This window comes from Trachemys scripta, chromosome 20 (genome assembly GCF_013100865.1).
Source record: "Trachemys scripta elegans isolate TJP31775 chromosome 20, CAS_Tse_1.0, whole genome shotgun sequence".
Classification (NCBI taxonomy): Eukaryota; Metazoa; Chordata; order Testudines; family Emydidae; genus Trachemys; species Trachemys scripta.
The window spans coordinates 8,612,696-8,626,893 of record NC_048317.1 but is presented as its reverse complement, the minus strand read 5'-3'; the positions used below and the strand labels follow the sequence as shown (position 1 = coordinate 8,626,893).

Here is a 14,198-nt window from a genome sequence, read left to right as displayed (position 1 = left end):
TTTAAAAGTATTCATAATTCAAAAGCATTTCCTCCATATTGAATAAGTGTAAAACAGATTCTCTCAATTGCAAGCCCAATAAAATGCAGCTGGGGGACCCTTTTATTTCATATGATGTTTTGATACCAACCAAACCCACACATAGCTATAGCAAGCGTTCATCTATTGATCTACCTACCTACATATCCACACAACAATTGACTACACATGGGATACATTTCTGAGTGCCATCAACTTCAGTTGACGTTAGTTAGCCCAGTCCTGAAAGGTCCTGAGGATCTTGAACTAATACTACAGTCAATGGCTGTTGAGGGCCCTCAGAAGCTCATAGCAGTTGCTCAGGGTTTCATTCTCTTTCCAAACATCTCCCTCAGTACTTACATGGAACTCAGTAACATAGCATTTGAGTGCATCATAAACAATGAATTTAGCCTCATGCAACCTTTGTGAGGTCTCCCTATACTAGCTGCGGTGGCGAAGTACATTAAAAACCCTAAAGTGAGTTGAATTTATTATTAATTATTATTATTATTAGCTAGCTAGGTTACTGGGTTTTTTTCAGTGTGGAAAATTGTGCGCGCTATTTTACGGGTTGAATGACCCGCCAATGCCCGTCACTAAGTCTGGTAATTTTGTCAAGTGTCCGTCGCGCAACACGGTGGTGCTGACCCCTGGCTGGAAATCGAACCCAGATCTCCTGAGTTCGAGATCACCCTACAAAGTTCACACTGCTCAAATACTCCTCCCGGGCCAAAGGAGACTTCCACTGCCGAGATCAACTGTTCAAGGTGTCAGTTTAGGCTGAGCTCAAACGCCTCTGGCTCAAAGATGATTTTACAGAAGAACTACAAGGTGGGAGGGGACCCAAAACTTAAACTCCAAGTGAAAGTGAAAGCCAAGGCAGCATCCAAAGAAGAAAATCTATGCAGCTCAATGTATGTTTGGCAACCATACGGCTATACAGTAAGGCTGGTCAGTAGACATTGACCAGAAACTGTGCGTTCTAAGGGTTGCATTGCCAGAAGGTTGTGTTACTTCATTGTTTCAGCCTCAAAATGATTCATTTTTTAAAAAATACCTAGATCCCTGAATCTGCCCCAAACTGCTGTTTAAACAAAACTGTCAATTTACATGCAATGCCTGAATGATGGATCAGACATCAGCAGAGACCTGGGAGCAATTATACAGCATATCCCTGAAAGGAATGTTAGCGGGTTTCCTTTATTGCCAACACTTTTTAATTAAAAAGGCCCCTTTACAATAGGGCCTTGCTTGTCCAGCCGCACTGTACATTTTTAAGTTATGACTGGGCACATGAGAAGCATTAAACCAAGCACCCATCGATGGCAATTCAGAGTTGGCAAATGAGACTTCGGTAGTTTCTAATGTAAAATGCCTTATTTGAATCCTAGGGGGAAATGCAAAAGAGAATTTAGCCTTTTTATAGCAAAAGGGTTCCTTGCTCTCCCCAGAAAATGGAGGGCACATCTACACTAGGGTCGTCCTGGAGAATCCAGCTAATCTTTAATTAAAGGTGATGTCGTGATGAAACCTCCAGGAATACGTCCAATCAAAACTGGCAACCCTAATCGACACTGAGCAGGTGGTGTAATTTCCAGCCCGAGGAGACATATCTCGCTAGCATGCTAAAAATGAAATGTAGCCGCGGCAGCGTAAGAGGAAGGAGGGGCTAGCCGCCCAAGTACACAGCTAGTGTGTCGGGCAGGATGGTACGTGGGGTGGCTAGCTCCTCCCACCCCTTACGCTGCTGCGGTGACATTTATTTTTAGCATGCCAGCTCCATCAGAGCAAGCACTGCGATGTCGCCTTAAGCTGGAATTTACACTTTCTAGCTCCAGTGTAGATAAAACGTGAACTCCTTTCTCTGGGTGTAAGGGAAATGATGTACAGATTGCACGCACCACGACTCCCAGCACATCAGCAATTTTGTACGAATAGTAGCTTCATCAGAGGGTCTCAAAACGCTTTAATTAAGCCCCACGGAGATGTAGACAACTATCCCCCGATTTCACAAAGGGGGGAGGGCCTCGGCAATCGGATGCTTTACCCCTTGCTTGTGTAACGCCAACGGACCCCAATCGTCGGAGGGTGGGATAGAATCTGGGACCTCTGGAACTTCTAATACATGAGCCTCTACCGCATGAGTGAAAAGCCAACTGGCTGTTAGCCAATGCCGTAGAGCAGACTCATTAATGCTTTCTCTCTTTCTAAGTGGTCTCGGTGCCACTAGATGGGACAGACCACCACACCCAGGAGGCGTGTGGGTTACACTTGCATATGGGCTTTCGCTCTTTCAGAAAGGAGACCTGCTTTGAAGAGGGAACGGTCTGGGCTTTTGCCAACTCTTAAGCGGACTCAAAATAAAAAAGGTAAACGGAGACCATGTGTTCTAATACGTTCCCCCAGATACACTAACTCTGGGACCGCTCCCCTTCCTTTCACAAGAAGAGTTGGATATGCAGAAGTGAAGGTATTTTCTCTAATCCTTGAGGCAAGGCAATGGCTGAGAAACCCTGCTCTGTAACCCCTTTCAAAGCACTGTATGTTAGACTGAAGCAGTAAATCCAATAATACATCCTCACACCTGACTGTCCACCTTACATTCATGTACAGAGGTGACCTCTACAGTCAGTGCCGAAGGTCACGGATGGATTCTAAGAAAACACTTGGTCCCTCAAGGTGACGCAGATCAGATTAAACTACCCAGAACTGACTAGCACTAAGCGCTGTACACAGATCACAAGCCACAGTTTAGAAGCCATTCACACAGTGCGGGTTGTGTATTTTCCAGTTGAAGATTATCCTGAGAAACTGATTCAGGCCGGAACCGGAAAGAAAAATGCCCTGCAGCACCTACGTGGGGTCCGTGCAGGCTGACTCATTCCGGATTAGCAGGAGTCAAGGTGGTATTTCAGAAATAGCCATGTGATGCCAATTCTTCTGTAGCACCTTGCACCACAGAAAAGCACTTGGACCCCAAATGCCAGGAGTTTTGCCATGGACTTCAGTGAGCTCAGGATTCGGCTTCTAAAGAGGAGAGAATAAAGAAGTATGGCTTGATTCTTCCTTGTGCCAAACGGAAGAGGCAAGGGCCTTTTCGCTGAGCGTGTGAATTCACTTTTCACAGACAATGTTCTTGCTCAGAGACAGATTACTGAGAGACCTTCAGTCATAGTAACAAGTCCCAACCCCTTGTGTTTCCATCAGAGCTAGGTGCTGGCCACGAGTGTCAATCTGGATCCAAAGCTGAGCAGCCCCAGAGTTTCAATCCAGTCTGTTGACCCCAGCTCTAGTTTCAAAAGCCCCTGCAGGAGAACCATTTTTTGTCTGTTTTAATTCCTGCTGTGCCGGAGGAAGGGTGTGTGACCGCAGCACCTTCAGGAGACGTGTTAGAGACGCTTGCAAAAGGCTGGGAGGTGATTTTTCTTGGTAACATAGATAAATATTTTTTCTAAACTTTATTCAGGGCACCAGATTTTCTGGCTGAGCAAACATAAGAATCTCTTTGACTTCCTTCATATCGCTCCTGGAGCTCAGAGGGCTCCTTCAATAGTTAACTCAGCAACCAGAAGTTTGATTTAATTCCCCGCATATTTACCAGCGAGCAGATCTATGAAAAGCAGGAGTGCTAGTCAACAAAGATCAGAATGGGATGTGGCGGTGAGGGCTCTGTCTTTAATAAAAACAAGCCTGTTCCACTACCTGTTACTACAAATTTTATGAATCAAGGCTCCAATCCTGCAAAAACTTAAGCACATGCTTAACTTTAAGCATGGGAGCTGTCCCATTGACTTCAATGGAATCACTCAAGCACTTAAACCCTGGGCCTGATCCAAAGACCATGGAAGGCAACGGAGAGACTTCAAATGTGTTAAGCGTTTGCAAGGTCAGAGACAAAAACAGCAACTCCAAAGGCATGATAGGAATTCCTGGGAACTCATGGGGACAGGCATGTGTCATATACATAGGCCTGGTCTACACTAAAGGGAAAAGTCGATGTAAGCTACACAATTTGAGTTATGTGAATAGCGTAACTCAAATCGACGTAGCTTAGCTCTACTTAACCCTGGGGTCCACACTACGCAATGTCGATCTGAGACGCTGTCCCGTCGACTCCCCTTACTCTTGTCGATCCGATGGCGTACAGGCGTCAACGGGAGAGTGATCTGCGGTCGATTTAGCGGGTTTTCACTAGACTCGCTAAATCGACAACTGATGCATCAATCGCCGTGCATCGATCCCCGGTAAGTCTAGACAAGCCCATAGTGTGGGTACGACCATAACCCAAATAATCATCTCGAGTAGCCTGTTTCATTTAGTCACGCCTCCATGACCAGTATCTTGTCTCTAAGCTATATTTGTGTTATAACAACTTACATTAAAGAACTTACAATCTTAATGATATAGGCTTTCGTTTCAACTTCCACTTCTTAGATAGTAACAAGTTCCACGTGAGGGTGACCAGACAGCAAGTGTGAAAAATCAGAATGGGGTGGGGAGTAATAGGATCCTATAGAAGAAAAAGACCCCAAAATCGGGACTGTTCCTATAAAATCGGGACATCTGGTCACCCTATTCCGTGCACTAGTTTCTAGCTTTACAAACTATTTGTACACATTATCCAGAGAATCATGTTGTCCAAAACTGAAATGCAGCCAATTTTGGGAACCCAGCACCTATCTAACAGTGCACAGCGACCCTACATAAAAGTACTTTAGGACAGGAAGTGAAGGAGGATGCCATATCTACTTGAAACTGTGGGGGGAATCTGGAATGGTACAATGCAATCATCCACACTGGAATTTGGCTAGGTCTTTGGGCTAATACTACCATAGTCCCCTTTCCCAAGGATTGTATTAAAGGATCTTTAATGACAGGTGGCGTTTGTGACAGATAGGGCAATTTCCTGCAATATCCTTGAACGAACTTATTGTATTAAGCGTATGTGTTATGTGGGCTGGGAATGTACGTAGCATCTCTAGGGGGGAGATGTGGCAGATATAAAACCTAGGAGTTCAAAAGATTATATGGAAAACGTACCAGTCAAATATGGACTCTAGGGACAATAAGTGGATTTCCCGGGGAATCCCTAGGGAGGAGTTAATGCAAATTCCCCAACTCTGGTTGTGCAAAATCCCAGCCTTTTGAAGCTATGCCCTGAGGAGAGGCTCACTATCTGCTGATTACCTGTTACAGAAAGCCAAGATCAAAGGCCCGAGCTGTTTAAAGAAACAGATGATCTGCTCGGCCTTTGTTCTGGTTCTGGATCCAAGATAGATGAACTTGTAGCCACAGGGAAAAGTCAGTTGTGGATTTTTGAAGGACTAAAATTTACCAGAACCCTAGGCTGGAGTTTGGGGTGGTCTCTGGTAAGAACGTTGAGCAGGTGTGTAGGAACATTTATTGTTTGAATACATGTTCTCTGCAATGAAACCTTAAGAATAAATGTGCTTGCTTAGAAGAAACTGGGTGGTAACTTGCAACTGCTGGCAACACACTGGGCATAGCCTTCAGAGAGAAAGCAAAACACAGATCCTGGCCTTTTAGGCAGTCTGGTTTGCTGGGGATATCACAGGGTAAGGCAGAGAGCTGGGCAGCCTTAAAACTTCTGGTCAGAAGGGAATGAGACAGGGCTCTCTGCCCAAGAGAGGTGACAGCTGGGATCCAGAAGCCTAAACTGGGGGCCTTTGGTGGATCACAGAGGGGGAATACTGGTGCAGTTGCCCTGACACTGTGGCTGCAAGGACCTAGTTTTATGTCTCATGCAAAAGATGGCACCTTCAACAGCATACAGCACCTTGCACACTGGTCTCTGATCCATGACTGGGGCCTTTCTGAGCAACTCTAGTTATTAAACCCTCTCCTCTGCAGTAGCTCTAGCATGGAACCTGGTCGATCCTGCCCCCTTACACTCACTGAGGGTGAGCCAGGGTCTACTGCACGTTGTTGGAGGCTGCTTGTTCCAACATGATGCTTAGAGCTGCTTGGGTTTTGACTCCAGCACGACATGCATGCAGAGCTGGGATTCCCTGCCTGGAGTTGAATAGTATGCTGCACGTGGTACTGATTTTGCAGGAATGATTGACCTAAGCGCTGGACCCACATGGGGCACGCCATTTGCTGAGAGGCGGCCACGGAGTTCACAGCTTCCGAAAGCTTTGCCCACCCAGTTTAACTGGCGCAAGCATCTCCGCTTTACTCGGATCGCTGCAGAATGGGTCCTCCTCCCCATTTCACAGATGGAGAAACAGAGGCCCAGAGAGGTTAAGGGACATGCCCAAGGCAGGAAGTCACTGGCAAAGCTGGGAACAGAGGCCACATCTCCTGACTCGCAGTCCTGCAGTTCATTCACCAGACCATCCTGCCTCCTCCATAAGTGGAGCAGGTGTGGGGCGAGCCTGGGGCAAAACTGGAGGGGAGTCGGAGGCCTCTTTTGACTATTTGTGAGAGAGACCAGCAAGCTGCATAGACCCAGGTCGGTTCTGCTGTCAGACACATCCCACAGGGTTCTTGAGGGCCCTTTTTTGAAAGGGCATTTCTAGCTCCGTGCTATTGACATAACAGCTCTTCTCTCCTGCTGTAAACAGAGACAGAATCCTCTCGGATCAGCGCACACTGGGCCCAGAGAGAGCGAGGCAGGACCATTGTCCCCACCTGCAATAATCTCAGATAAAAGGAAGAGGGCTTGGCACTCAAAACAGCACAAACAAGCAGAACAAGAACACCTCATTGTGACGAACTGGGACTGTTCTTGCTGGGGTGTGGGAATGCTGACAGGGGAGTGTGACTAGGATGGTCTGCATCGGGGGATGGGAGTCGGCCCGAGGGAACATACCTGAGCTTGTAACATGAGAACCCAGAGGGGTTGGAAGTCAGGTGACTCCGGGGCCCGGGAAACTGAACAAAGGCTGTGGGAGGGGTGGCTGAAGGCAGAGTGCTGGAAGGAGGCTGGAGAGATGGCTGGGAGGCAGAGATGGCTCTGACCCCCCCAAGGGGAGTGGGCTGGGATGCCTGGGACCCCAAGCTGGACCTAACTGAGGGGGGCCCTGTTGTCTGTGCCTGCAAGACCTGTCTTGGACTGTATTCCTGTCATCCAAATAAACCTTCTGCTTTACTGGCTGGCTGAGAGTCATGGTGAATCACAGGAAGCCGGGGGTGCAGGGCCCTGAGTCCCCCAATACTCCGTGACACTCATGCACTAGTCAGGGATCTCTAGTCGCTCCCTGACATGACGAGGAAATAGTTGGGGGCAGAATCAGAGCCGGAGTGGTTTTAACTGAAGAGACGAGAATGGATCGTAAGAATCCCTGAGCAATTTACATGCCGCAGCTCAGACTAGAAACGCTAAACTCACAACTAGAGCCCGGGCTCCAGTCCAAACCTGGACGCCTACACTGCAGTTGTATAGTCCCACAGCTCGAGCTCCAGTCAGCTGACGCTGGCCAGCTGTGGGTGTTTTATTGCAGCGTAGAGATATCCTAAAGCCGTGCCTTGGGGCCAGCCCATGTCTTCAGGCAGGGCAGCGTTTCATCACCCTGTTCGATGAGATCGTTGGCTGGGGAGGCGGATTTCAATGTATTTTTAAGCAGGTCGGGGATGTGATTGTGGTTCCTGTTTGCTAAGCAGGTCTAGTCAGACAGGCAGGAGGTCTGAGCCAGACAGGCAGGAGGTCACTGGCATGGACAAAGAGTTCTACATCTGTATGAGACCCAAACCTGCTGATAGTGGGGGGGCAGAGTCAGGGCAGCGGCTTCAGTAGATGTTACTGAGCACGCTCAGCACAGGTACAAGCCAAGCAGTAACTTTGAGGGGCACATGACCCCGCCTGTCCCCCCCCCATGCGTCGCCTCTGGACTAGACACACAGTTGATATAAAGCTATATCCCCACTCTAGCAGTCACGTAGGACTTCCACACAGTGAAGTGCCAACTCACTGTGCGTGCCACTTTACACTGGCATGGCAAAATCCATAAGAACGGCCGTGCTGGGTCAGACTAAAGGTCCATCTAGCCCAGTATCCTGTCTTCCGACAGTGGCCAATGCCAGGTGCCCCAGAGGGAATGAACAGAACAGGTAATCATCCAGTGATCCATCCCCTGTCGCCCATTCCCGGCTTCTGACAAACAGAGGCTAGGGACTCCATCCCTGTCCATCGACAGGTACCTTTACCTAGCTAGGTTACTTTTGTGGCTTGCCATCACCATAGTCTCATGGCTTTGCCTTCACAGTCCCTTCTGTGAGGCAGCAATGAGCTGTGTCTATAGGGAACTAGAGGATTGGTGCATCCAGTTTTTCCCTTGGCTGTCTCCTCTGACTCCAGTCTGTGTGCTCTCTCTTCAGCTCTCATGTATCCCCTCTCCCACAGCGGCAGCTCACATGACTAACAATAAGCAAGGTCAAAGTTAACAAGCCAAATCCAATGCAAACCGGACAGGGAGGAACTCACCCACCCACTCTTCAGGAATTTTGACCCCAGACAGGCACAAGGTTCATGAGAACACATCACATTGGAGCTCATTCCCCAAGAGCAAGGACTGTTGGCCTGGGCATATGCCAGGGTTTTGCACACTGGTCGCTGTCTCTAGGATTTGCTCAGCTGTACAAAGCAAGATGAAGCAGTTTCTGGCTTGAGACAGTTTCTCCCAGTGACCTCACATGTCCAGCTGCCCTGTCTCAGCGCACCATCTGCAGGTTCCTTTAGCACCCTAGCATGGTGGGCAGCCCCTCCCACGGTTGCTTATGGCATCAGAGAGCCAGGTGTCAGTAAACAGCACTTTCGCTTCCCGCAGACAGATGGGAGCAGTTTGGTATAAACTGGAGGAACCAGTACAAATTTTTTCTCCATATTTTCTTTTTTGGAAGTGTGTCACTTACACTTTCTGATCAACTTCAAATACCTACAGCAGGGCACTGACGGGTGGAAAATTTTAAGAGGCAAAATAGCTCTACTTTAATCTCTAGGCTGCAAAGCAGACGCGTGGATTCTGATGTCCTGTTCTTTAAGAATTCCAGATTTCTGCTAGTTAGTTCCCAGTGAGAGGCCCTGATCCTGAACTCACCTAAGGACAGTGTAACTTAATTCGCACACATCGAGGTCAGATGTGCTTCATTCAGCATTTGCAGGATTGGAGCCGTAGAAGTCAGGTCCTCCTGCAGATCACTACAGTCTGCAGTGGAGCTATTTCTTCCTCTTCTATCTACTCACAGCCCCTGCATAGGGCCAGATGAATGTTAGTGCTGGTGAGAGATGCCAGAGCAAGGTCCTCTGTCTGCACAACAGGTACAGCACAGGCAGTGGCAGTGCAAGCCACCTTCACATGCCCTACCAACATGCCCCAGAAAGGACGCCTCTAAGGATGAAAGGCAGTTCAGTCTCCATGGTCCATTCAGTTCTTGGTGTCTTTATTTAGACAACCATCAAGGGGACCAATTAACACCAGTGGTGATGGTATGTGTGTGATGCGCCTTTGCCCACTGGAAACTAGACAGAATCCCACCGGTTCAGTTTGCAGGGTCTACAGAAAAGCTCCATGATTCTTTTATATGCTGGATTTTGTTGCAACAGCCTCTGCAAGTCTCATGTGCCAAGTGACACTTCTAAGGCTTTGTCTACACTGGAACTTCGTCAGCAAAACTTTTGTCATTCAGGGGTGTTAAAAAAAACACAACTCTGAACGACAAAAGTTTTACCAGCGAAAAGCGCCAGTGTGAACAGCGTCTGCCGCTCGTTGGGGGTGAAAGTTGCTCTCCTGCTGGCAAACAGCAGCTACACTGCGCACCTTTTAGCAGCACGGCTGAAGCAGCACAACTGTGTTGCTAAAAGCTGTGTAGTGTAGACATAGCCTAAGACACGCTGCATGAAAGCGACATCTCCAGGAGGCTTGTTCTCACCCAACTATGCAGGGGAGTGCACAGGCGTTGTAACTCCCTCTAGCACTCATGGGCATTCAATACAGGTAATTTACATGCACTGATGAACAAACAGACCCCTCAGTCTATGAAGCTGGGAAACCTGCCTACTTTTTCCTAAAGCATGAACTCCCAGAAGCCTTTGCTCTCCGAGCACTTTAAACCACAGCAGCAGATCCTACAGCCCCACCTCCCTGATTGTGCATTTCACTAGGCCTTTGTGCTTAGAGATCCCACTTTTCTACAAAATTCAGGAGCTGATATTTGTTTATCAGCCATGCAATATTTGCTCAGGCACCTTCAAATTACCCTTGCTAGTCCACTGTGTTGCTCTATTTCTCTAACAATCAGAAGCGCCCGGCATTAGTCTGGGATTCAGCAGAGCAAGAATTCCTATGCACATCGCTCCACTTTTCCTTCCCTCCCGCAGTTTTCACTGGATACTAAAAGAGAAAAGCCACTTTCTCTGTGATGCAGAACTCTGGCAACTCCTTTCTCTTACCAAACAACTGGAAGAAACTAGTCACAAGATTTCTCGAACTACTGCACATATGAACCCATGAAACACACTAAACTATTCAGGGTACACTTTGTAGGAGCACGCACATGATACACTGCGCTTCCATCTGCCACCCTTTCTCTGAGATTCTCAGAGCACTTTGCAAATGTCAATTCTTTAAGCCTCACATCCCCTGGGAATTAAATAGCATTATACTCATTTTAGAGAGGCTGGTTATGTGACCATCCCACACAGCTAGTCAATAGTCCAGTTTACTACTTCTGGGCACTAGCCACTAGACCACAGTTCTTCCTAATGCTCCATCTACAGTAGAACCTCAGAGTTACAAACACCAGAGTTATGAACTGACCGGTCAATCACACACTTCATTTGGAACCGGAAATACGCAATCAGGCAGCAGCAGAGACCAATTAAAAAAAAAAAAAAAAAAGCAAATACAGTACAGTGCTGCGTTTAACATAAACTACTAAAAATTAAAGGGAAAGTTTAAAAAAAGATTTGACAAGGTAAGGAATCTGTTTCTGTGCTTGTTTCATTTAAATTAAGATGGATAAAAGCTGCATTTTTCTTCTGCATAGTAAAGTTTCAAAGCTGTATGAGGTCAATGTTCAGTTGTAAACTTTTGAAAGAACAACCCTGTTTTGTTCAGAATTACGAACATTTCAGAGTTGCGAAGAACCTCCATTCCTGAGGTGTTCATAACTCTGGGGTTCTACAGTACTGGATTCATGTCATTTTCTTCACAGAAAACCTACTTTTTTTTTTTTTTTTAAAGTGACTTCCCAGAGCACTAAGTGTCTCAATTACCTTGAAAATCTAGAAATCACATGTTTCGAACCTGTGTTCCCAGCAATAATGGAATTAACATCCATCCTTATTGTGCTGAACAGCTATTGCAACACCTATCCATTAGGCTAACAAGAACATGGTCCAAGCCTTCTGTCTCACCCCACATTAAGTACTAATCTGCCAGCACAGAATCCCAGTGCTTGCACGCATAACTCAGTCAACGTTAAGGAAACACCTTCTGATTTGCTCGCCCACAGCACAATAAAGACAACAGGCTCAGTTACATCCACAGAGATGAATGAGGAAAATTGTTAGTGAAAGGTTTTGTTCTTGCAAGTAAGCATTCCTGACTTCTCCCCAGGGATGAGGTAATTGCCTAGATCAGTTTCAAATGTTATGCCTTAATGGTTTTTAAATTAAAGAAACAAGTAGCTGCTAATGGGATAGCTTGGCAGCAAAACAAAATGTCACATCGGTATCATTTTTCCTTCCTGTTGATGGCTGTGTATAACAAGCTCAATATTCAGCAACAGAAACGGGTCTAAATTCTGTTCACACAGGTGTGAATCCAGAGTAACTCAAATGAAATGATTGCAGCCATATAACCGGTAGCAGAATGTGACTGACAGCGTACGGAGCAGAAAGGTTAATTCTGTAACTACCTAATAAAACCTCTAACCTTTTAAACACTAGCAAGCACCACAAACAGTGCCACTAACCACTGTACTAACAATGGAAAAATAAACTAGTGGAAACTTCTCTGGGGCCTCTACCCCAAAAAGACGCTTACACACCCTTCACTTTACACATGCGAGTGACCCGACTGGAATTGGTGGGACTGCTCACACGTCTATGGTAAAGCACCTATGTAAGTCTTTGCAGAATCCGGTCCTAGGCCCTTACGTAACCTAACCACGTAATTATGCCACAAACAATGTCTACGGTATTCTCGATCCCTGAAGATTTTTGTTTTGTCTTACTCCTCTAAGCAATCACTGCACAAACAGCAAGTTAATCTACAGCAATTGCAGTGGGCCAATGCAATCAAATGGGGAAAGCAAGTGTAATGGCTTTTGGACTTTGGTGGCCAACAGTGGTTGCACACCTCTCATTCAAGGTTTTAAACCTGTAATACGATTAGGCTCAAGAATGCTCTGGAAAGGACCTGATCGAGAATACCAGAGGTCTGTATAGACAATGAGGAGTCCTTGTGGAGCTTTAGCGACTAACAAATGTATTTGGGCATAAGCTTTCTTGGGGTAAAAACCACTTCATCAGATTCATGGAGTGAAAAATACAGTAGGCAGGTATATATATATTACAGTACATGAAAAGATGTAATGTGCTGTAATATATAGACCTGCCTACTGTATTTTTCACTCCATGCATCTGATGAAGTGGCTTTTAGCCCACGAAAGCTTATGCCCAAATAAATTTGTTAGTCTAGGCCAGGGCCGGGCAAACTTTTTAGTCTGAGGGCCGCATCGGGTTTCATAAATTGTATGGAGGGCCAGTTAGGGGAGGGGGTCATGGCCCGGGCCCCACCTCCTATCTGTCCCCCCCCGGACTCCTGCCCCATCCAACCCCCTCTGTTCCCTGATGGCCCCCCTCGTACCCCTACCCTATCCAACCACTCCTTCTCCCTGTCCCCTGACTGCCCCTGGGACCCATGCCCCTTACTGCCCCCTCCATCTACCCTTCCTTCCTGACTGCCCCCCGACACCCCTGCCCCCATTCAACCCCATTTCCCTCCCAACCCCTATCCACACCCCCACCCACCTCCCCGAACTCCCCTGCTCTCTATCCAACCCCCCCTGCTTCCTGCCCCCTTACCGCACTGCCTGGAGCACCGGTGGCTGGCAGCGCTACAGCCATGCCGCCTGTCTGGAGCCAGGCCATGCTGCCACCACCACCACGCAGCTCAGAGACCGGGTCAGGCCGGGATCTGCAGCTGCGCTGCCCCAGGAGCTCACAGCCCCGCCACCCAGAGCATTGCGCTGGCAGCACGGCGAGCGAGCTGAAGCTGCGGGGGAGGGGAGACAGCAGGGGAGTGGTTGGGGGTGCACCCCCCGGGCCAAGAGCTTGGGGGTCGGGCAGGACGGTCCTGTGGGCCGGATGTGGCCCGCGGGCCGTAGTTTGCCCACCCCTGGTCTAGTGCCATTGGTTTTGCTGATACAGACTAACACGGCTACCCCTCTGAAAGAGGGCTGTATGTTTCCCACACAAGAGAGGAGATTGGTTACACTGCCCATAGGGTACATCTAGACTATTTTATTACATTTCACAATCACTTTTAGAACCAACAAAGCCTTTCCAACAAGTCTACGAAAGCCCACTGGCCTCCCTTCCACGCGGGTCTGTATTCAGCATGGGCCAGCTCCCACCCTCAGCACTGAAATGTGGGAGTGGGAACCTCTTGTTAAAAGGTTAAACCGCCACAGGAAAGGAGGGTTGGGGCAACTTTCCCCACTTCTGAGGCACTTCACCCCCCATCCCTGCCAGAGACAGCATAGACACATCCCCCAAAAAGCGCTGAGCAAGGAGCGGCATTGGGAAGACTCCATACAAGCAGCCCCTTTGAGGGATTTCACCCCAACCCTGCTCCCCAGACTGTAAACGCCGGGCTACACATAGCAAAGTGCGGCTTAATCTAGGGGGGCCGCCTCCTTCCTGAGCCAGGAGAGAACAAAGGACTAGATTCCCCATTCCCACCACCTCCTCCTTCTCTCTCACAGAGCAGTGGTGGGGTGTGTGTGGGAAGGGATCTCTTTTATTGACCCAACCTCTCCTGGAGCAGGAGACAAGCTTTGGGGCTCCCCAGGGAGCTGAAGATCTCCAGGAAGAGCTCTGCATAAGCCCCTAAGCGAGTCTCTCTCACCGACAGAAGTGGGTCCCCCTCCAATAACAGATATTCCCGCACCCTTGTCTCCAGGGGGGCTGGAACAGTTTGTATAGGGGG

At 48.0% G+C, this 14,198-nt stretch overlaps 1 protein-coding gene across 2 annotated transcripts in view; it reads right to left on the bottom strand.

Annotated features, from left to right (window-relative positions):
* NCMAP (non-compact myelin associated protein) overlaps positions 1 to 14,198 on the bottom strand; it is a 47,534-nt gene that overhangs the window by 14,330 nt on the left and 19,006 nt on the right. The window lies entirely within an intron of this gene.